We start from the raw sequence: 25,352 nt of genomic DNA on the forward strand, positions 1-25,352 counted from the left end.
GATGAATGCATTTTGCTTGACTGACCATCTTTTGTTGAGCAACTCGATTCATCAGAACTTTTATCTGAATTACCAATTGTACCCGAGGACAAAATCCTTTCAAGATACTCCCGTACTTTCTTCCTTTTCTTCCTCAGTCTGTCTTTCTGTCCTTGTGAAAGTTTCACTTTCTGTTCTTTCTCTTTCTCTTCTTTGGGCTCTTCTTCGACTTTGACTGATTTTTTCACCGTTCCATGAGATTCAGCCCTCGGTCGTCCCTTTGATCTCATTGGGCAATCTCTGGCAATATGACCTATGATTTGACATTCAAAGCATCTTCTTGTCTCAAAACTCTTACTCTGGCAGTTAACAGCAATGTGTCCTTGAAAACCACATTTGTAACACACTCTGTTATCATACCATTCACCACTTTCAAAACAAACACTTAGATCATGACATTGTCTGGCCTTGTGGTAATCCTCACTTCTCTTGTAAGTTTGATTTGACTTTTGAGCACGGTGGTCAAACCTGTACCACTTATTACCAACTTTTTGTGAGTTTTGATTTTTAACTTTTTGTGGTTTTTGATTGGATGATTGAACTGATGATCTTTTATTGTTGTTTTGAAACTTTTCTGAATTTGTAACATTTTGTTTTTGTTCTACATTCTTCTTCAAAGGTTTTTGCTTTGAACATTCACCTTTTTCAGTAGAATGTCAAACAGTTTCTTGAAATTTTTCTTTTAATTTCAAAAATAGTTTCTTTTTCTCATCTTCATCATCAGATTTATCATCACAATCCTCAATTATGACTTCGTCATAATTTGTGACATTGTCACTTATTGGAATTTCATTGATCGGTTTTGGACATAAATGATTCAGAAATACTGATGAGGTCACAAAACCTTTCAATTTCTTTTCTAATTCATCAATTTTATTTCTAGCACACTCAACTTCACTTTCAAGTTGAGTGATTTTCTCAAGATGAGAATTTATTATTTTTTCATTTTCAATTTTATTTTTATCTAAAACAGATTTTTCATTTTCCAAAACTTTTATTAGACTTTGAAAATTTGTTTCTTTTTCTTTTAAATTTTTTTTTTCTAATTTTATCCAAAAATCTTCATTTTCTGAAGAATTTATTTTGTTTTGAAGTTCTTTTTCAATTTCTTTTAATTTTTTTGTTTTCCAATGTCAAACTTTCCATATCTTTCAAGAGTTTGACATTGTCTGCTCCAGATTATCACAATTTGAGCATTTCTCAATCATCTTCTCAACATCAGCTTCCTTCTCAACCTTGAAAGCTGGAATTTCTTTAACCTGTTTCTCTACTATTTGAACTTTTTCTTCAGGTTTGATTTTTGAGTACACTAGTTCAGAACTTGAAGTTTCATTTGGTGATGCACTTGATTCTTTTACTTCACTGTTCTGTGACAACTCAGTTGACTCATCTTGCTTAGATTTCTCTTGGTGAACACTGACAACCTGTTTCTTCTCGGATTTGACATTTTCTTTAACATTTGCTGCCTTATGATTTTTTTTCTCGGCTTGTTTATTTTTAAGCTCTTCCAGGTTACCTGCAAAAAATATATTATACAAATCAAGTGAAAACATTCTTTTATAATATTCAAGTTTTTCAATTTCTTCACTGTCATCATCACTCTCTTCATCTGATGAGTGATAAAAAACTGGAGCTTTTTCTGAAACAACTTCTGAAACCTTTTCAATATTTTCGAAACCAACTTTTGAAGCCATTTTAGCTTTTTCTACAACAACTTCTGAAGCCTTTTCTTTTGAAACTTTAATTTTCTCATTATTAGCATTGTTATCCATTTGCTCTTCAAGTTTTTTAATAAATTGAGAAATTGCCAATCTATAGTACTCTCCGGTATTCTTCAAACTCATAAGATATGTACTCCATTCTTTTTGAGGTAAAGCATCGGCTAATTTATCAACCCATTCCTCTGGATATTTAGTAATATCCAATTGAGACATTGAACGGACAAGATGCCAGTATCTTTCAATGAGAGACTTTGTAGATTCACCTGGCAGACTTGAAAACAATTCAAAATCTTTCGTTAACAATGATTTTTTACTTTCAATGTTATCAAATCTGTTTTCCATGTTTCGATTTTATAGTTTCACAAATTTACAATTTTCAAGTAAATTGAAAGTTCAAACGAAATGAACTTTTGATGCGAAATGAGTCCCTCAAGCGAAATGACCTTTGGTACGAAATGGGCAGCTTCAAACGAAATGGTCAATCTCAAACGAAATGGACACTTATCAGCCAATTCTTGCGAAATGAATATAATTTTCAAACGAAATGACCTTTTGAAGCGAAATTAGCTGATTTCGTGCGAAATGGGGTAAAATCCTTTCAATTTGTGTGAAATGAAGTCAAATTAATCCAATTCGCGCGAAATGAAACACTGTTTCACACAAAATGAGCTACTTAGTACGAAATGCTGCTGATGTGTGACACTCTAGGTTTTTCCGAACGAACACCTTGTAATATTTTGTGTATATAAATATTATTAAATGGAAACGTGATCTTTATTTGCTTAATGTGTGTTGAATGTACGTATTATATATAAATGTACGTGAGTCGAGACCATGACTCGCAACCGGGCGGTTGCGAGTGGGCCTTTGGGCCGTAACCGGTTTGGGCCGAAACCACCCTTAGCCTATTTGATGCTTGTATATAAATCCCCACTTTCCTTCATTTCCTTCATTTTACACAACACACCAACACATACACTCCTTATTTTCTCTCAACTAAGAAAACCCTCAAACAACATTACCATCTCCTCCAATTTTCGGTTCAAGCTCAAGGATCTCGGACAAGGACTCGGTCAAGACCATCACTCGGACACTCCATCTTCTCGGTTCCTTTCTCTTTGTTTTCGGCTCCTTCTTCTTCTTCACAACCGGTTAGTATTATCCTTGTGCATAGGATTTATGTTATGTTGAATGGACTTGTATGCTTGGTTCATAGTGTTATGTATGAATTTAGGATGATTTGTGAAGTTGAATATATGTGATAACATGTTTAAATGGCAAGAAAAAGGGTAGTTTAAAAGTGTTCATAGCCAAACATATTATGCTTTATTATTCTTGCAAAATGATGTTGCTAGACTTAAGATTTCGGCTACAAATAATATGTTTCTTGTTCTTACATGACAATCTTGTTTGAAATATATGATTTTTGGTTCAAAATGTGTGATTATGTTGGCATGAAAACCCTAGAAAACTAAGAACATAAGATGAACTTGTTGAATATGGTTTGAAGGTTTTAAAAATGGCAAAGTTTGATCTATTTGGTTTAATGGTCAGATTTGGAAAAGTGTTTGTAGAAACCTTATTGGTAGTTTCCTAATCTGGGTCTGATTTCATATGTACAAATTGGACTGTCATATCTGCATCATCACGTGTACATGAAAGGGACAGCTTCCGACTCGCAACCACACGATTACGACTCGAGACCACGCCGTTGCGACTCGCAACCAAAGCGTGACAACTCGAAACCACACGGTTGCGACTCGCAACCATAGCAGGACAACTCGAAACCACGAGATTGCGACTCGAGACTACGTCGGTTGCGACTCGCAACCACAGCATGATGACTCGAGACCAAACGGTTGCGACTCGCAACCATAACGTGACAAGCCGAGATCTCCTGGTTGCGACTCGAGACCTCCTGGTTACGACTGGGCTGTCCATTTTGGTTATTGGGCCATTATGTGTTATGGGCTATCTGTTGACTGGGGTTATGTGTTACTGTTTACTGCTTAATTGTTTAGGCCGGCCCAATAACCCCATGACTGTTTGTATTGTTTTGCATGTTACGTGCCAGTTATGTGTATAGTTTTTACGCGATTGCTTGTGCACCAAACCTGACCTATACCGGTAACCATGTTAGGACGTGGTGACCAACGTGATTGACAAGTAACCTAAACCTACCGAGCAACCCAAGGTGAGTTCACAACTTAAAAGCATGCGTCCCGGTGGTTTGGGACACGAGACTAAAACAACCCTATCCCCTGGTAAAAGGGGATACCATTTACATACCTTCCCTAGTTATTGGGAACAAAACCTACTTTTTCTTCCCAGGTATTGGGAAACCTTTTGGTTAATTACTGTTTATACGGATTGCAACTAACGGCACTAAACGAAACTCTATCACTCAAGTCCCTACTACAAATACCGATTAGTCGCCGGGTTAGGCGAACGGGTTATTAGTTGATAGCGCTATTTAGGTGTTTACCAGCCTCACACCGTGCCCTGGTTTGGGATCGGTCGTGAACTAATAGACTCAGGCATCCGTCAATGATGATAGAACATTGGCAACGGGGCATCCTGCGGATACGCAACGGTTACCTAGTGTTCGGTATTGGAAAAACAGTTTAGTCGCTAACTTTTGGGGTAGCTCCCCAGGGCATGTATAAACGGGTAAATTAACCGGTGAAACAAGTTTTTGGTAATTAAAACTGGACAACTAGTGAACTCACTCAGCATTATTGTTGACCCCTTACTGCATGCTTTGCAGGTAACCAATGATTCAGGAGCTGCTGCTTGGGGATGTGTAGTGTTCGTCAAACCCGTGTGTCGGGATAACTGTTTTGAACAATGAACTGTCTTTAAAACTATTTTGGTTTATGCTTCCGCTGTTTTGTTAAACTAATTACCGAATCTAAACTCTAATGTTGCTAATTACTCCGGATATTAAATACTTCTACTATTAATTAAATGCTCAGTATAATTGGTGGCTGGATCCTGGTCAGTCACGCCCTCGAAGCGGGTGTTATCCGCAGGAGGAATTTGGGGGTGTGACAGATTGGTATCAGAGCCATTGGTTATAGTGAACTTGGTTTAAAAAAAAGGGGAAAATCTTTTTGGAGAAAACCAGACTATAACCCGTGACTCGTGACGACACTACACTCCAAGTACAAGGCTCAACACTTTTGACCTCATAGCTCGGACCAGTGTTTACTTGTTTGCTTACTTTATGTTTCCTGTTTCGCTATACGTACTAGTATGCCTAACTAGTGAACGCCCACATACGATATTGCATGTGATTGCACGTTAGCACACCAATATGAATTCATGTACACTTTCTCGTATCATGTGATTGATAGGGTGGTAATTCCCTAAACCTCCATGACTTACACTACTTGATACTCTTTGAAATCTACTCGAGTGTGGGGAACCATTTGACATGAGTTAAGAGGAGCTGAGATGAACATGCAAATCACAATATTATTGTGGGTGCACACATAATAATATAGTGGGGTGGATGTGAGTCCCAGTGAGGCTTAACAAGTGAAAAAGGGGTTCCGTTTCGTTATTTGTATGATGAGAAACACAACAGTCCATAGGAGCCGTAGCAGTGATTGTCTCCTACTCGAACACGATCTTTTCACTTCTCACTGCATCCCTTTCGAACCTCGATGCTATCGAGTATTACCTGAACACCCATATGAACGCCTAGCGAACTGTGTAGAACATTAGGTGCTTGTACGAACATCCCTGGGATGGATGTTGAAACGACAATGATTGGTCTATATCCTTCTCACCTTTCTTCGCTTGCTGGAACTTAACGTGTTGACGTCTTAAATCCCGAAGTGCGATCACTTCTGCAACACTATCTCAACATACCGTGTATTACTCAGTCAAGAGGGTAGACGTAGTACCTTACTGGCTTCAGCATTTGAACGACCCTAGTCACCGACAACGAGCATCAGCGAATTGACTCCAATCGAACCCTTAACTCCAGTCAGCGGCTCATAGGAGCCAGCTCTTACGAATCAGTCGGGCCATAAGCGATGACAATTGACAATGGTGCGGAAATGCGTAACGGCCAGCTCAATAAGTACACCTTGGGACGCGGCACGGAAACGTGACAAGATGGACTTGTCAGTGAAGGATCGTAGCGCACCATTTCAAGCAACGCCATCAGAAACAACAGTCGCGACAACATCAAGGTCAACAACCAGGGGAATGATAATAGTAATGGGAATCCTCGCAACCGTAACAACAACATTGGAAATGATGCTCGTGGAAGGGCATTTAGGATTGGCGCAGGCGACGCCAGGCGTAGTAGCAACATGGTAGCTTGTATGGGTAGTTGTTTGCTTCATCTCTATTCTGCTTGACCCTGATACTTCTTGAAACCGAACCAGATGTGGAATCGACTGATGGCAAGTCAAATAGAATCTCAAAAGTTCGTTAGGATGTAAACACGACCTTGTGGGACGAGTGTCCGATGACGACCTTCCTTCTACCACCCTCGATGGTTACAACGCAGTAGTTAGTGTGAATTGGTTACCCAGGAATCACGCGAATATACCCAGTAAGGAGAAAACTTTGTGTGGAGAATCGGCCTTTGTTCTAAAGCATCAGAGTAGTTCAATAGTTAGCGCCATTTCAGCTGTGAAGGCCAGAAGTGTCTACAGAGGGATTACTCCGCTGTGTTAGCAACCGCTACGGATGTTAAGGCTAAGGAAAAGTGGATCGAGGATCCACCAGTTGTTCGTTGTTTCTCTCGGCGTGCTATCCGAGGAACATTCAGTTTTTCTTCCGAAAATTTGTTAGGCGGAATCTCAGTTTGATCTCACGTCTGAGGCAGCCCTGATTACTTGTACTTTTACCATTTTGCGCCAGGAAGGTCGCAAGATCTATCAAAGCAACTATAGGAACCGTTGGACAGGAGTTTTGTAGGGTCTATTTCTTCGCTTTGGGGGAGCCCCACTTATCCTAGGGAAGATGGACCTTGTCGTGTGTATACTGACTATTAAGAACTCATCAAGGTGACAGCCCATAACCGTTTGTCTCGATCCTGTATTGACAACCTGTTGACCAGTTACATGGGTCATGCTCCTATGTGAAGATTGAGTAGCGAACGAACTAACATCAGATGGAAGTCCAAAGGGAGGATGTTCCTAAAACGGCATAGTGAACGCAATAAGGCCATTCCCAGGAGACACCGGATGAATTATTCCATGACCTTTTGGGGTGAACAACCCACCAGCTGCTTTATGGATCACACTGCAACTGTGTTTATCTAGTACGTTTTGAATCACTTCTAGGAGAAAGGGGCACCATGAACAACACTTGTATTCCATTGTAGAGCTTCTAGGGGAGGAGCGTCTACGTGCGAAGTCTACCTAAGTATGACTTCAGGATTCGGGAAGTACACATTTTCTTTTTATCAAACAACGAAGTGGGAATACACATGGATCTCGCTAAGATCCATTTTGGTTAGGAACTGATCAACATCAAAGATCCCTTCGAGGATACAGGAGTTTCTTGGTCCCACTAGATACTATCGCAGCTTAATCACAAGATTTTCGAAGGTCGCACAGCTTAAGTCTCGTTGGCACAGCAGGGTGTTGTGTTCGTGAAAGACCAAAACAGGAGGACGTCTTTTCAGCTTTCGAATCCCAACTTTGTAATGCACTGAGCATCATCTTCACCCTAGGGTACGGGTGATCTAGCGGTATACCATGATGCTTCGAATCAGGATCCCAGTTACACACGGATGCAACGCGAGAAGGTTATTGCTTACGCCTCTCGACAACTTAGGACGCACGAAAGGAACTACACAACGCTTGATTTGGAACTGGGAGCAGTGATCTTCGCACTTAAGTTATGACGGCATTACCTATACGGAACCAAGTGCGCCACCTACACCGACCACAGAAGTTTAGAACACATATTCAAGCAGAAGGAACTGAATATGCGACAGCGACGATGGGTCGGACTGCTGAATGATTACGAGTGCTCTATCAGGTATCACCCGGGCAAGGCCAATGTAATGGCAGACGCCCTCAGTCGGAAGGGCACTACGCCTAAGCGCGTAAGAGCTTTACAACTCACGATCCATTCTAGTCTACCTTCGCAAATACGAGCTGCTCAGATAGAAGCACTGGAACCAGAGAACGTTAGAGCTGAAGCCCTACGCGGGTCAAGGCAACGCTTAGAACAGAAGGAAGACGGTGCTTATTATGTAACAGGACGCATTTGGGTCCCACTCTATGGCGACTTACGAGAACTTGCGATGGATGAAGCGCACAAATCTCGCTACTCAGCACACCCTGGTTCGGACAAGATGTACCACGATATTAAGACTACGTATTGGTGGCCTAGCATGAAGGCCCACATAGCAACTTACGTCAGCAAGTGTTTGACTTGTGCGCAAGTCAAGACGGAATATCAGAAACCCTCAGGCCTACTCCAACAACCAGAGATACCACAACGGAAATGGGAGCAAATTTCCATGGATTTCGTTACTGGCCTACCTAGATCACAGCGCGGAAACGATACTATCTGGGTGATCGTGGATCGACTCACGAAATCCGCACACTTCTTGGCAATCAAAGACAACAGATAAATTCTCCACTCTGGCGGAGATATACCTCAAGGAAGTTGTTCGAGGCACGGGGTGCCCACCTCTATCATCTCTGATCGAGATGCACGTTTTACTTCGGAACTGTGGCAAGCAATGCACAAGTCTTTTGGCTCACGTCTAGATATGAGCACAGCGTATCACCCACAGACGGACGGGCAGTCCGAGCGAACTATTCAAACCTTAGAAGACATGCTTCGCGCTTATGTAATCGACTTTGGCAACAGCTGGGAAAGGCATCTGCCACTCGTGGAATTCTCGTACAATAACAGCTACCACACCAGCATTAAAGCTGCCCCGTTTGAGGCATTGTACGGACGTAAATGCCGGTCACCTCTTCGTTGGGCAGAGGTGGGGGGATAGTCAAATCACTGGTCCAGAACATGTGGTAGACACTACTGAGCGGATTGCTCAAATACGACAACGCATGGCGGCCGCTCGTGACCGTCAGAAGGCCTACGCCGATAAGGGCAGGAAACCACTTGAGCTCCAGGTTGGGGAGCGGGTATCACTCAAAGTTTCACCCTGGAAGGGTGTGGTTCGTTTTGGTAAACGAGGCAAACTCAACCCACGGTACGTTGGACCTTTCGAAATCCTTGAGAAAATAGGCAAGGTGGCCTACAGACTGAACTTACCAGCAGAACTCGGTGTAGTTCACAACGTTTTCCATGTGTCGAATCTGAAGAAGTGTCTGTCAGATGAGACGCACGTAGTTCCTCTGAAGGAACTCACAATCGACGAACAGTTGAAATTCGTCGAAGAACCTGTCGAAATCACGGACCGGGATGTTAAGGTCCTCAAGAGCACTAGAATACCTCTTGTTCGAGTTCGTTGGAACTCACGTCGCGGCCCAGAGTTTACCTGGGAGCGGGAGGACCAGATGAAGTCCAAGTATCCCAGTTATTCCCAAACGAAAACCCCAGCACTGAAGCTACAACCGAATTTCGGGACGAAATTCCAAACTAACGTGGGGATGATGTGACACCCCGTTAAAACACGCTAGCTTGGCAGTGGCTGCTTCAACTTTCGGGACGAAAGTTCTTAAAACTTGGGGATAATGTGACACTCTAGGTTTTTCCGAACGAACACCTTGTAATATTTTGTGTATATAAATATTATTAAATGGAAACGTGATCTTTATTTGCTTAATGTGTGTTGAATGTACGTATTATATATAAATGTACGTGAGTCGAGACCATGACTCGCAACCGGGCGGTTGCGAGTGGGCCTTTGGGCCGTAACCGGTTTGGGCCGAAACCACCCTTAGCCTATTTGATGCTTGTATATAAATCCCCACTTTCCTTCATTTCCTTCATTTTACACAACACACCAACACATACACTCCTTATTTTCTCTCAACTAAGAAAACCCTCAAACAACATTACCATCTCCTCCAATTTTCGGTTCAAGCTCAAGGATCTCGGACAAGGACTCGGTCAAGACCATCACTCGGACACTCCATCTTCTCGGTTCCTTTCTCTTTGTTTTCGGCTCCTTCTTCTTCTTCACAACCGGTTAGTATTATCCTTGTGCATAGGATTTATGTTATGTTGAATGGACTTGTATGCTTGGTTCATAGTGTTATGTATGAATTTAGGATGATTTGTGAAGTTGAATATATGTGATAACATGTTTAAATGGCAAGAAAAAGGGTAGTTTAAAAGTGTTCATAGCCAAACATATTATGCTTTATTATTCTTGCAAAATGATGTTGCTAGACTTAAGATTTCGGCTACAAATAATATGTTTCTTGTTCTTACATGACAATCTTGTTTGAAATATATGATTTTTGGTTCAAAATGTGTGATTATGTTGGCATGAAAACCCTAGAAAACTAAGAACATAAGATGAACTTGTTGAATATGGTTTGAAGGTTTTAAAAATGGCAAAGTTTGATCTATTTGGTTTAATGGTCAGATTTGGAAAAGTGTTTGTAGAAACCTTATTGGTAGTTTCCTAATCTGGGTCTGATTTCATATGTACAAATTGGACTGTCATATCTGCATCATCACGTGTACATGAAAGGGACAGCTTCCGACTCGCAACCACACGATTACGACTCGAGACCACGCCGTTGCGACTCGCAACCAAAGCGTGACAACTCGAAACCACACGGTTGCGACTCGCAACCATAGCAGGACAACTCGAAACCACGAGATTGCGACTCGAGACTACGTCGGTTGCGACTCGCAACCACAGCATGATGACTCGAGACCAAACGGTTGCGACTCGCAACCATAACGTGACAAGCCGAGATCTCCTGGTTGCGACTCGAGACCTCCTGGTTACGACTGGGCTGTCCATTTTGGTTATTGGGCCATTATGTGTTATGGGCTATCTGTTGACTGGGGTTATGTGTTACTGTTTACTGCTTAATTGTTTAGGCCGGCCCAATAACCCCATGACTGTTTGTATTGTTTTGCATGTTACGTGCCAGTTATGTGTATAGTTTTTACGCGATTGCTTGTGCACCAAACCTGACCTATACCGGTAACCATGTTAGGACGTGGTGACCAACGTGATTGACAAGTAACCTAAACCTACCGAGCAACCCAAGGTGAGTTCACAACTTAAAAGCATGCGTCCCGGTGGTTTGGGACACGAGACTAAAACAACCCTATCCCCTGGTAAAAGGGGATACCATTTACATACCTTCCCTAGTTATTGGGAACAAAACCTACTTTTTCTTCCCAGGTATTGGGAAACCTTTTGGTTAATTACTGTTTATACGGATTGCAACTAACGGCACTAAACGAAACTCTATCACTCAAGTCCCTACTACAAATACCGATTAGTCGCCGGGTTAGGCGAACGGGTTATTAGTTGATAGCGCTATTTAGGTGTTTACCAGCCTCACACCGTGCCCTGGTTTGGGATCGGTCGTGAACTAATAGACTCAGGCATCCGTCAATGATGATAGAACATTGGCAACGGGGCATCCTGCGGATACGCAACGGTTACCTAGTGTTCGGTATTGGAAAAACAGTTTAGTCGCTAACTTTTGGGGTAGCTCCCCAGGGCATGTATAAACGGGTAAATTAACCGGTGAAACAAGTTTTTGGTAATTAAAACTGGACAACTAGTGAACTCACTCAGCATTATTGTTGACCCCTTACTGCATGCTTTGCAGGTAACCAATGATTCAGGAGCTGCTGCTTGGGGATGTGTAGTGTTCGTCAAACCCGTGTGTCGGGATAACTGTTTTGAACAATGAACTGTCTTTAAAACTATTTTGGTTTATGCTTCCGCTGTTTTGTTAAACTAATTACCGAATCTAAACTCTAATGTTGCTAATTACTCCGGATATTAAATACTTCTACTATTAATTAAATGCTCAGTATAATTGGTGGCTGGATCCTGGTCAGTCACGCCCTCGAAGCGGGTGTTATCCGCAGGAGGAATTTGGGGGTGTGACATGATGTCACATGTTCGATATGTTTTTGACAAAATTGATCAAGTTCTAGGTCGATTTTAGGTCTGATTCTTTCAAGGATTTGTTAAAACTGTGTTTCACACGTTATATGTGAAAATCAGTCCATTTTAAACATAAAACCTTGATTAATTTTGAAAAACGTGTAGAAGAATGAGTAGAAATCAAAATTTTCAACGTAATCGAGCTGAATCGAAAAGAACTCCTCCTCCTGAGCTCTGATACCACATGTAGGATCGTTTGCACGACCAAACGAGTCGTTCAGAAGAGTTTTCGATCAATACAAGAGGCGGAAACAAACGTATTGATGTTGAATCAGCTTGATATACACATTAATTGTCTAGTTTATTGATCTGAAAGCTTTTTACAGTCTAGAGACACTTCGGCAGCACCTCGGCGTCCGGAATCAAAAGTTCTACAATGAAATGGGGAACATGGGTATTTATAGGGAATGCATTTCGTACAAAATGGTGAAGTTTCATTTCGTGCGAAATGGACAAAGTCCATTTCGTACTAAATGGCCTAAACATCATTTCGTGCGAAATAACTTCACATCCTACAAAAAACTGTTTTCTTGTATATCGTGCCCTGATCTATCTAACTAGTTACAAGACTCGAATGAAGACGAAGTCGACAAACATATGCACCAACAATTTCATCTGAAAATCTCACTTCAAAATTAATCGAGGTTTTATGGTTAAAATGAACTGATTTTCATATATTACATCTGAAACGTGGTTTTAATCAATCCTTGAACATATCAGACCCTATTCATCTTAAAAATTGATTAATTTGTCAAAAGTCTATCCGATTGTTCGAACATGACGTCATTTCGCACGAGATAGAACCTCATTTCGCTTCAGTTCATACGATTATCCATTTCGTTCGAAATACATTTCTATTTCGCACGAATTGGGAGAACTAGATTCATTTCGTGTGAAAATACAAGTCATTTCTCATGTAGTGGTCATTTTGTGTGAAATTAGAGTCCATTTCGCACGGTTTGGTCAGTTAGTGTTTCATTTCGTTTGAAGTACACCTAGGTCATCATTTCATACGTATTGAAATATTTCATTTCGTTTGAAAAAGATTCAGATCGTGTGAAATCTGTCAATCCATGTGAATTTAAGTTGTCGGCCCAATCACAAAGCTCAATTATGAATATATTAGCCCATGTGAAGTGTCAGATTTACTAAAGTCTTTGATCCAATTCATGACTTGAAGTTGTCGGCCCAATTATATTTTTTCAAGAATTAAAGTTGTCGGCCTAGTGGATTCTTGATCCAGACAGATTCATTAAAACAATTCGGTCCAATCAGCAGCTTGTGTGGACATTTGATTTCATTGGCCCAATCAATTTAAGCAGATTGTTAAGATTGTTGGTCATGCGATTTTAATAACAAAATCCATGTGATTTAAACTTGAAGGTCCAATCAGATTAAATAAGTGTATTAAGCCCATGTGAAAACTTGTCGGCCCATGTGCTCAATGTTGTCGAAACATCTAATCAATTTGTCTTGAAAAATTGGTAAAAGTATACATGTGACTGTGATTATCGGCCCAATCATTATTCAGATCCATTTATAGCGGCCCAATCAGATTTGTTTTAAACATTTGAAGTTGTCAGTTGAGTGATATTTTTGGTCCAATGAAATTTTGTGATATTTTTTAGAGTTGTCGGCCACTTAGTAATAAACTCATAGATTGCATGAGAAGTTGTCAGTTGTGCATGTGGTTCATTTTACTCGAATCAAGAATTGAGTAAGTGCAGGTGTTTGTCGGCCGATGTGATCCATATATAGCGGTCCAATCAGAGTTCTTTCAACACTTGAAGTTGTTGGTTAAATGAGTATTTAGTCCAATCGAGTTGTATAATATCATTCAGATAAGTTGTCGGCTTAGTGGGTTTTGTTGGCCCAATGAGATTTCAATAAGTCAACAGTTTGCCGGACTCTTTAATAAATTGTCAAGTTCATCGACCCAAGATCAATTATATTTGAGGTCCATTAATTCAAATGGTCATTTAAAGGTGTTAAGCTCAAGATACTCACAGTTTGCAGCCCAATTGAATTCATCTTTTTATTGGCCCATTCATTCAATGACTATACTCGAAATACATTGAACGACTCCGTGAATCTTCGACACGAGTCCTAGATCGATTCAACCATCACACACGTTCACATATACAGTTCATTTAAACTGATCATTTGTTTTTGTGTCTCCAGGTGTTTCACGAGGTGAACCAGTTCGTTTGAAAGCTTGTTGTGTGAATATTCGAAACTGAAGCATGGATTCTAAATTTTACAATGCGTTTGCTACCGCCCCGAGTACTCCTGTTACCATTGCTCAGAGTGTGACAATGGAAAATGAAACCGGAACGTTACAGAAACCTCCAAAGTTGATGGGTATTGAAGAGTATCATTGTTGGAAAGAATGTTTCGAGAATTGGGTTTGAGCTAATCATCTAAGGTCTTGGGAAAGTGTTGAAACTAAGTATGCTAGACCACTGTCTGATTTGGGAGTTGCAAAGATTATCTCAGAATTTTCAGATAAAGAGAGAGATAGTTACAAAGCAGAAAAAATGATGGTCAGTTTACTTCAGCAAGCTGTGAAAGAAGATATTTTCATATTACTTCAACATGATAATAGTGCTTATTCGATTTGGGATGCACTTAAGAAAAAATTCGAGGGAAGTGCAGAGATGATCAAGAGTAAAAAATCTTTATTGAAAAAAGAATTTGAATTGTTTACAAGTGTGCCAGGTGAGACTACAAAGACTCTCATTGAGAGATATTGTCATCTAGTGCGTTCAATGTCTCGATTGGAAATCACTAAAACTCCAGAGGAATGGGTTAAGAAATTAGCCGATGCGTTACCTCAAAAAGAATGGGGTACATACCTCATGATTTTGAAGAATTCTGGAGAGTATAGTAGATTAGCGATTGCACAATTCATTGAGAAACTTGAAGGACAAGATCTTGAACAACAAAATATTGCTAGAATGAACAATTCAAGCGGTCAACAAGACATCAAGATGTACTACAATGGTAATGTTCAGAATATTGAAGAAAGTCCAAAGATCCAAACCGCTTTCAGCGCAGAGAACTCATCTGGATCAGTTAATAAAAGCTCAATCAACTCTAGTGGTTTTTCTTCATATCCAAGTGTCAATCCAAGTGTTCAAAGCTCAAACAACAGTAATGGTCATGTGTTACACTGCAACATCGTGTTGCATCTTTAGAACGGTCAAAATTTCTCTGAAGAAGTAGCTAAAAGTCATATGGCATTACTCGCTACAGTGCTAGAATCTTATGAAGGTTTGGTTGTAGGAAGGATCGGAAATCCTATGTTGACAAAAGAGGATTACGATCAGATTGATGCAGAGGAAATAGAGCTTATGGATATTAAGTGGTGTTTAGCGAGTGTGTTGAGGAGAGCTGAGAAATTTAAGCAGATTACAGGAAGAGATGACTTTCGTGATGCAAATGTTTCTACTCTAGGTTTTGATAAATCTAAAGTTACTTGTTTTCTATGCAGGGAAAAAGGACATTTCAAGAGGGAATGTACCAATCGAGAAGCAGGTGGAGCTAGGAATCCGTTCGGCAACAATGATTATTATCAAAAAGCAATTTATCTTCAAGTTGCTCAACAGTCGAATCAACAACAACCATCATCATCCAATGCTAAACAGATTGAAGATGGAAAGAAGAAAGCTTATTTGGTTAATCAAGATGATGAAAAAGTTGCAGAAGGTTTTAGCTGGGACAAATATATTCCGGCTGATTCCAATCTTAGAGCATTCATTGCATGGATCATTCAAGAACCAGATTTAATGAAATAATGGATGGATGTGTTTGCAGATGATGAGAAAAGCCAAGATGGAGAATCTATTTCTTCAGAAAGTTTAGAAAAGACCCCTGATTTTGATCAATCATTAACTAATAGCAGTGATGATGAGGAAGAAATTAATCAAATAAACATTGGAAAAACTCATTTGTCTACTGAAAGTTTCAAATTTTATTTTGCAGATAAATTGGAAAAGCTAAAGTAAAGGCGAGCAGTAAAAGAAAAGAAAAAGGTAAAATGCGAGAATGTTGCCCAGGAAGAGAAGTTTGAACAAATTAAAGAAGTTGAAGTTGTTGAGAAATTGATTGAAGTTGAAAAGATAGTTGAAGTTGAAAAGATTATTGAAGTTGAAAAAGTTGTTGAGGTCACAAAACCGTGTCTAAAATGTTTGGAACCATGCAAACATTATGAAGTAAAAGATGAGAAGTATAGCGAGCTTGACAAGATGAAAGAAAAATTATTGTTCGATGTTAAGTATGTGAAAGAATCATATGATGTTTTGAACAGAACGGTGAATAGGCTGCAAAAGACAAATTCTGAAAGAGAAGATGCTTTAACCATGATGAATGCAGTGATGTTGTCTAAGCAAAAGGCTATCAATCACTATATTGAAGAATGTGCAAAGTTGAAGCAGGAGTTGGAGACTGAAAAGATAGAAAATGAAAGAATCAGAAGATTGTTGCAAAGTTATTCAAGTTCCGATTATTTGATTGATAGAATTTATCCAACTGTTGCAGGTTTTGAAGTTTTCAAGATAAGAAGACGGAAGAGAAGGATACTGGTAAGAAACAATGTGTCAGTTATAACAAGTGTCCGCCTCCAATCTGGGAAGGTTATTCTCCCAGAAAACCAAATGAGGAGCAAGTCAAAAAGGCAGTCAATATAAAATTGAAGTCTGAAACAACTGATGAGCTACCAGAAAGCATTGACGTCACGTTCACTAAGTCTGACACTGATCATGAGTCTGAGTTAATAAAAAAGGTGGTCGATCAGGCGTTGGATAAAGATGAGGAGTCAGAGTCAAAGTCCGAATCTAAGAGTTCGAGTTCATCAGTTGACAGTCCAAAATCGTCGGTCAAAAGGATTTACAATAAAGAATTTCTGTTATCAAAATCTAATTTGAATGACGAACCAATCAAAGTGGCATATACTTTGAATGATTCAGACAAATTATATTCTGATGAGGAATTTCCAATAAAAAGTGCTCAAATTGAAAGGATTAAAAAGGTTTTCAAATTAACAGAAATTAAGATTTCTGAAATAAAAGATGTAAATCTTACTGAAAAACCTAAAAAATACACTTCAAGAGTTCAACAAAGATTGAACAAGAAAAAAGGTTACAGTTCTGGTTCTGGTTTTCAAAAGAAACCAAACCATAACAGTAATTTCAAAAAGAAAGGTTTAGGTTTCATTCCACCTGAAAATCCTAAAAATGAGAAAATTTCTAAAACAAAAATAGCATTTGTTTCAGGGTCACGTTCGGAAGAAGAAGCAAAGAGTTCATTCTGGAAACAGTCAAACAAAGAGTTCTTTGCAGAAAAGCAAAAGTTTGAAAAGAATGGAGCTAATCAGAAAAGGGAGACAAGAACCTGTTATCGATGTCAAGAAGTTGGTCACATTGCCTTGAACTGCCCAAAGGCAACCAACACAAAACAGGAAGTTGTTTCTAAACTCAAAAGAAAAGTTGTTGATAAAACTGAACCACCAACAGACAAATTCAAAGTTTTTAAAAATTCTACATTTGAAGTTGGTGAGTGTTCGAAAAGGTTTTACAAAAGATGGGTAAATCTTGACAACCAAATATGGGTTGTTAAGAAATCAGATGTGAAATCTGGTGATGAATCTGACTCGTCAAAGTCAGAGGAGCCACAAGTTGAGGTTAAGAGTGAAAATTCAGTACCGCCAATGGATGATGTTAACTTTCCACCATTGCGGGCTGAAAATTTAAAATCAAAGGGTGGTAAAATGGAAATTTCGGATCAATTCTATTCTGAAAAGAAAGAATTTGATGTCGAAAAAACTTTTAATGGAAAAGTGAAAAATATTTTTGGAAAAATGGTCGAGGGTAAGGCCAAAGGGGTAAAAGACTTCTATGAGTCAAAAAGGAATGATCAAAGCCCGAGTGAAACTGAAAAGGTCACACCCAAAGCTGGTCAGGCTTGGGTGTCTGTATTCTTTAATTAAAATCCTGACTTGCCGGAGCTCCCAAGTTGGTAATCGTGGAGCAGGAATCGGCATCATTCTTGAAATATGTTTGTTTGAAAAACTTTCAAGTGGTAAAACTCAAAATTGTCATAATTCATCTTACAAGTGGTATTGGTTGATAAGTGAACCTACAAGTGGTTAATCAAGGTCATTAAGTTGAACTTGATTTAACTTTCATACAAATGTTTGAAAAGAACAATGTGATGAACCCCTAACCTACAAGTGGTTTATGAAAATCAACAAAACTTATTTTCCAGAAAAACCATTTTGATTAAAACAAACTTAAGTGTTTTGAGATCATAACGGGAAAATAGTTTGTTGTCAGGGGGAGTTCTAATTGTTTATGCCAAGTGAATGGAGAATTGAAGTTATTCAAATAAGTTTGTCAAACTTTCTTTAAATGGTTTTGAATTTTAGGAGGAGTAAGAAATTTCAGAAAATCCAAAAACATTAGAAAATTTGAAAAATCCAAAAACATTGAAAAATTCAAAAATGAGTTTTGTTGTGAAAAAGAGGAAATGATAGTACATCAGTGGACTATCACAGCACGCTAAAGAATTGAAAAATTAAAAATGTGATAAACGGTCTCACTGATGATATGCCAGTAGGTTTTTACACATTCAGTAAATTGTTTTCGAGATATAAACATAAATATCAAATACTTACTTATTTCATGGGGAACATCTCTCGGATATATGGGTAACCCCTGAAATCTTGTTTGAAAGACTTTCTATTTCTGACATACTAGGTCTTTGTGTGTGATGATATCTGGGGTATTATACCTGAACTTCAGATTTTGCGAAAGCAATAGCCTAGTTCTCGTATAATGCTCTGCACTGCTTTAATCTTAAAGCCCACCCTCAGCATAAAAAATGATGAAACAATGAAAAACGCTAATCATGTGCTGTTGAATAAAAGATCCCCAAACGGGACACACTGAAAGACGAGCCATCATCTCTTTGTCTGAACGGAAGTTCTAACCTGAGCTCTCATGGTCTCGCATTACCCGTTTACAGATATCATTAGTGTACATTCACCTGGAAGAATGAATATAGAAGTTTGGATACGGGAGTATATTCTGAGGTGGTACACGCGAATAAGTTTAAGTGCTTAAATATTGTGTGAAAATTTAAGTGGATCAGTATACTGACAATCTAAGTGAATTGTTTAGAACTTAAAATGTTTAAAGCTTAACGGTGTTAGTGATTTGTCTCATAAACTGATATGATCCTCTTACACAAAATCACAAAAATATTGTCTGTAAATATTTCTTTATTGCTTTTCAAAATCCAAAAAGATTTGAAGTGTGTTTTAGCATAAAATTTTGAAATATCAAAAAGATTTTATTTCATCTTATTTTCGACATTTGATGTTGAAAAGCTGATTTTCAAAATTCCGAGTGCTAAACATGACGACAACTGGGTTGGGAGAGTATGTTTGAAATATGAAATGATTTTAATGAAATACCAAAAATGTATGTTTCAATTACAAGTGGTTAATAGAGATTAAAATTGTTAAATTATAATAATTGTAAAAACTTATGTGTTGGGAAGAGATTTGTGCAGATCCTCATGTTTGATCCTGTTGCTACGGAGAGCCAGGAATCGTTTTTGAACCTGTGAAAGTGCTATGTCAGATTGCGATTCCGGAACAATTTAAGGGGGAGTCTACTAGCAAAGGGGAGTCTGAAGACAGTAGAGCCAGTTTCTGATTATGGAACTGTGATCAAGACAGAAGCTGATGTTGCTGATGAGTGAAAGAATAAGGAGATTGAAGATTATTAGATCAACATCCAAGGGGGAGGTTAGCTACAGAAGCTGATAAAGAGAAAAGAGATGATTGAGGATGCTTACAATGTCAGACACTTTGGAAAGAGCGTGAAGACTGATCAAGACTGAAGACTCGACACTGAAGACTTCGTCAACATCCAAGGGGGAGTCTGTTGGTGCATATGTCTGTCGACTTCGTCTTGTGTCGAGTCTTGTAATAGAAATGATAGGTCTAGACGCGTTGTACGAGGAAAATAGGAAAAAGGCATGAAACAATCATTTCACACGAAATGGCATTTTCACACGAAATGGACCATTTCGTGCGAAATGGACTTGTGACCATTTCGTGTGAAATGGACTTGTGACCATTTCGTGCGAAATGAACTTGTGAACATTTCGTGCGAAATGGACTTGTACCATTTCGTGCGAAATGGAATGCCTATATATAGAGGACTTGACCATTTCATTTATAACTTTGGATTCCGGTAGCGAAGCTCTGCTGAAGTGTCTCCAGGTCGTGTAAAGCTTTCATATCAATACAAGAGACAGTTTAAGTGATTCTAAGTGCATTACAAACTGATTCAACATCAAAACGTCTGTTTCCGCCTCTCGTTTTGATCAAAAACTCTTCTGATCGACTCATTAAGGTTGCACAACGATCCTACAAAAATTTTGCCATAGTTTCCCCTAAAAATGGAGGTTTCCATGCATTCAAGCATATCATTTCCTTTTGTAAGCTCACCACAATCAATTTACAATCAACTCTAAACAACTTATACTTACCAGTCTTGCCAAAATCATGCATATTCTACTACTTCATGAACTTGAAAGTTTATGAAAACTTGTAGTAACTTGGTAGGGTGTTTAGTGAGTTTAGTTCCCCTTTAAAGTGTGGTTGTTTATATAAAAACATCATTCTTGAAAGACTTAGATGTTTACAACTTGTAATCATGTTTTACAAAAATGTTTCTTTATGAGATTTTCTTGTTACACAAGTGTTTCTACACTTGTTTAACCACCAAAAAATAGTGTTTGTTTGTAGGTCCCCTTGATGTATGGATCTTTCACAGAATTGTCAATCTAATCAAGAGTGCGGAATCCTCTTGATCAGAATATAGCAGAAAACGTGTAGGAACAACAATTCACTTTCAACCGAGTTTCTATTGATTATCAAACAGAAGTATTACAATCAATGAAACCCTAACCAACCCTAATTTCGTCCTAGCCTAGTGCTCTCACGAAAATACTCTCTCAAATACTGTTTTGGCTGATTAACCTAAACCCTGAAACCTAACCTTGTTTATATAACACAAGGTTTACTACTTGGGCTAGGTTAAACCTCATGGACTGCGAATTGGACAAGCCCAATTCGCCCCCATACACCCAATTCGTTGGGTTTGGTTAGCCCAAACATTACAACTAACTATTACAAAGCTAAACCCGCTAACTGTTCATCGTTTAACTAATTACAAGATATCCAAAAACCAAATCTAAGCTATTGTCACAAATATGCACCAACAAACTCCCCCTTGACAATAGCTTCATAAAAACTTTGTCTTCAGTCTTCTTGCAATCTTCATGTAGTCTTGCACTGTCTTTGGTCTTTGGATAACTTCAGCTTCAATAGCTTATGTCAGCAACAGACTCCCCCTAAGCTGATGCATCCAATCACCAAATCTTCAAAACGTTAGCACTTGAGTAAACTCCAGTTTAGCATTTGCACAACAATCTTCAAACTCTTCAATCTTGTCTGCAATGTAGAAAGGAGGTTCTACCATGCATCCAATCAAACTCTCATCTTCACAGCAACTTCTCAGCAACATACCGCTTCAATCTGTATACTATAAAACAAACATCTCGAGAAACCATAAGAATTTTTTAACAAAGTTAAATAAATTATTATTTTTCAAGAGATAGTTAAACTGTATCACAGATTAAGCAATTTCGAATTTTATCACCAACACGCAAAACTGTTTGTCCAACACACAAGAACCTGCATGATTTAAAATGTTGAACTCACTTTCTAACACCGTCTCCCCCTATCAGTAACAATTCCTCCAAGAATAACAGTTTTTCGTACATTAAGAATTTTAAACAGAAAAAGACACTATTTTTGGATTTTTATATTTTCTGAAAGCAAGTAAATACAAAAGCAATAAACACTCTATTTTTGTGAGAATCACTGGTAAGAAGATCATATCAGCACAATCAAACTGTTTGACACAATTAGATAATTCTTTATGTAATTTTTTAGTGAAAAGCAGTCCAAGACGATTACCAGTATGTTTGTCCACTTAAACAAAATGCATGAATATTTCAAGTACCATTACCGTATGATACGTTAAGGTAATTTTATTATACTGAAATACAAGTGTGTCCCACTTTAGGATATACCCCCGCGATCAAGGTATGCACAAAGATTCATCGTAGTGGGTGAGTATACTGAATTCATCCATTTTATTTTTCAACAAGAGATAATTGGTGAACAGGTCAGTACTTCCGTACAGCAAAGAGACCAAAATATCTTATCGAGGGCTATGACAAATACCATTTTTTTGGTATGATTTATGCTTTTTGCACTTTTTGAATGACTCTCTATGAGAGCTTCTTCATTTTCAAGGTTTTGGCATTTTTAGCTCTTTTAAGATATCCTGGGTGTGTCTAGGTCAGCATGTATCTGGATGCAGCAGAAGGACACCCCTGATATCCCCAGATAAAATAACAGTATAAAGACCCAAAACCTCAGATTTTGGCAATCTATCAACGCAAGATTTAAGGTCATTAAACCATACACCACTGGTGTGTTCCCCACTCATATTCAGTTCATTTAGGTTTATATCACATTGGTATGCTGATTATTTCATGCTTTTTGCCTACTGGTACATCGTATGATGAAGCTGCTATCACACTTAAGCATTTTAATTTCATTTTCAGTGTGACATTCTAACTTGCTGATGTACTATCATTTCTTCTTTTTAACACAGTGATATCTCATTTTTGATTTTCTATTTTTTTTATGTTTTTGATTTTTCAATTTTTTTTGTATTTTTGATTTTTAAGAAAAGCAGTAAACTATTTACAAATATTCTTATGAAAAACTAGTTATTCAGGATTCCTTATCCCGTTGAGTTCGACTAAGTATTCAAAGCGAGCCCTGTAAAATACTTTAGTATAAAGATCTGCAAGGTTATCTTCTGTTTCGTCTCGATGTAATTCAATTAGTCTCTTTTCAGCACAATCCCGTATAAAATGATGACGAATGTCAATGTGTTTTGTGCGACTGTGTTTCACGGGATTATTAGTTATAGAAATTGTGGCATTATTGTCTATCATAATAGGAGTACAAGTGAAATCCAAACCGTAATCGCGCATCTGCTGTTGAATCCAGAGAACCTGAGAGCAGCAGCTACCCGCAACAATATATTCAGCTTCACACGTAGAGGTAGACACACAAGATTGCTTCTTGCATTGCCAAGACACAATCCTGCCTCCTAAGAACTGACAACCACCTGTTGTAGACTTTTTGTTCGACTTGCATCCTCCAAAGTCTGAATCAGTGTAAGCAACAAAATTCAAATCACTGTCAGCTGGATACCATAACCCAAGTTTAGGTTTCCCCTTCAAGTAACGAAGAATCCGCTTCATTGCTTTCATGTGTGACTCTTTTGGATTAGCCTGATATCTGGCACACAAGCATACGGCAAACATGATGTCAAGTCTTGAAGCAGTCAAGTACATTAGAGAACCAATCATTGCCCTGTATTGAGTTGGATCAACATCTTCAGTACTTTCATGATCTAGGCCAAGATTGTGATTTTCACATATGGGTGTGTTGAAAGTAGAGCAATCATTCATTTTGAACCGACTCAATATGTCATACATATACTTTGTTTGATGAATAAACATCCTATCCTCCTTCTGTTCAACTTGTAATCCCAGAAAGTAAGACAGCTCACCCATAGTGCTCATTTTGAACTTGCTCTTCATCACCTTCTCGAACTCTTTACACATGTTTTCATCTGATGACCCAAAGATGATGTCATCCACGTACACCTGTACCAACAGAAAATCTTCCTTCTTTCTCTTGATGAAAAGTGTACTGTCAATCTGACCTCTTTCAAAACCATTCTTGATCAGATGTGTAGACAGTGTCTCGTACCACGCCCTGGGAGCTTGATGTAATCCATACAAAGCCTTATCAAGTTTGTACACCCGATCTGGATAATCTGGATCAACGAACCCATCTGGTTGTGAGACATACACCACTTCTTGGACTTTCCCGTAAAGAAACGCACTCTTCACATCTAGTTGGTAAACTTTGAAGCCCTTGAAAGTTGCAAAGGCTAGGAACAAACGAATTGCTTCCAACCTTGCCACCGGTGCAAACACCTCATTGTAATCTATCCCTTCTTGCTGATTGAAACCTTTTACCACCAATCGAGCCTTGTTTCGCGTCACGCTTCCTCTTTCATCCTTCTTGCACCTAAATACCCATTTGGTGCCTATCTCTCTTTCACCTTTAGGAAGGTCCACTAACTCCCAAACCTTCAACTTCGCAAACTGGGCCAATTCCTCTTGCATAGCTTCAACCCATGAATTGTATTTAAGAGCCATATGAATGTTCTTCGGCTCCACTTGGGAAATAAAGCAACTATACAAGCACTCGTTCACAATCCCAGTGTTGGTGCATATTTGTGACAACAGCTTAGATTTGGTCCTTGGATATCTTGTAATTAGTTAAACGATAAACTGTTAGCGGGTTTAGCTTTGTAATAGTTAGTTGTAATGTTTGGGCTAACTAAACCCAAAGGATTGGGTGATGGGGGCGAATTGGGCCTGTTCCAATTCGCAGCCCATGAGGTTAAACCTAGTCCAACTTGTAAACCTTGTGGTATATAAACAAGGTTAGGCTTTAGGGTTTAGGTTAATCAGTTAATCAGCCAAAACAGTTTGTGTGAGAAATTCGTGAGAGGCAATAGACTTTGGACGAATTTGTGAGTGTGGTTAGGGTTTGATTGATTGTAATCAGTCTTGATAGATAATCAGTAAAACCCGGTTTGATTGAATTGCTGTTTCTGTTCTTCTACTTGTTTTCTGCTTATTCTGATCAAGAGGATTCCGCACTCTTGATTGGAAAGACGATTCTGTGAAGATCCATACACATCAAGGGGACCTACAATTGGTATCAGAGCCTTTTTTTTTAACCACAATTCAAAACCCTAGTTTTCTGCAGCAGCCAATTCTGAACCGAGCCTTCAAGAGCCTAATGCTCTGATACCAATTGTAAAAAAAAAATCTGTACCAATTGGAAAATCCCGAAATCGGTTTTTGACATTATATATCATTGGATTCGTCTTTTCGAGACAATTCTAAAGGTGTAATTTGGTAACCACTGTTTTCGGAAAAAATTCTGTACGGTTTTCTCAGTCTGCATCGTTTAAAATGTCGAACATGACCAACGTGAATGCACCTAAGATGATGAAGGTGGAGAACTATCTTACTTGGAAAAACAGCTTCACATCCTTCATTAAATCTCAGGATGCAAGGATGTGGACTTGTACGATAGATGGATATGTTGCTCCTACACGTCATGTTGAAGGAAGAGTGAAAGTGATCTCTTATGATAAGATGGATGAATCTGAGAAACTTATGGTTAATGCTGAAAAGAGAGCTTTAGCTGCAATAAAGACGTCCTTACCTGGTAGCATCAAACATAC

Source organism: Helianthus annuus, chromosome 15 (assembly GCF_002127325.2).
Source record: "Helianthus annuus cultivar XRQ/B chromosome 15, HanXRQr2.0-SUNRISE, whole genome shotgun sequence".
In the NCBI taxonomy this organism is placed as follows: Eukaryota; Viridiplantae; Streptophyta; class Magnoliopsida; order Asterales; family Asteraceae; genus Helianthus; species Helianthus annuus.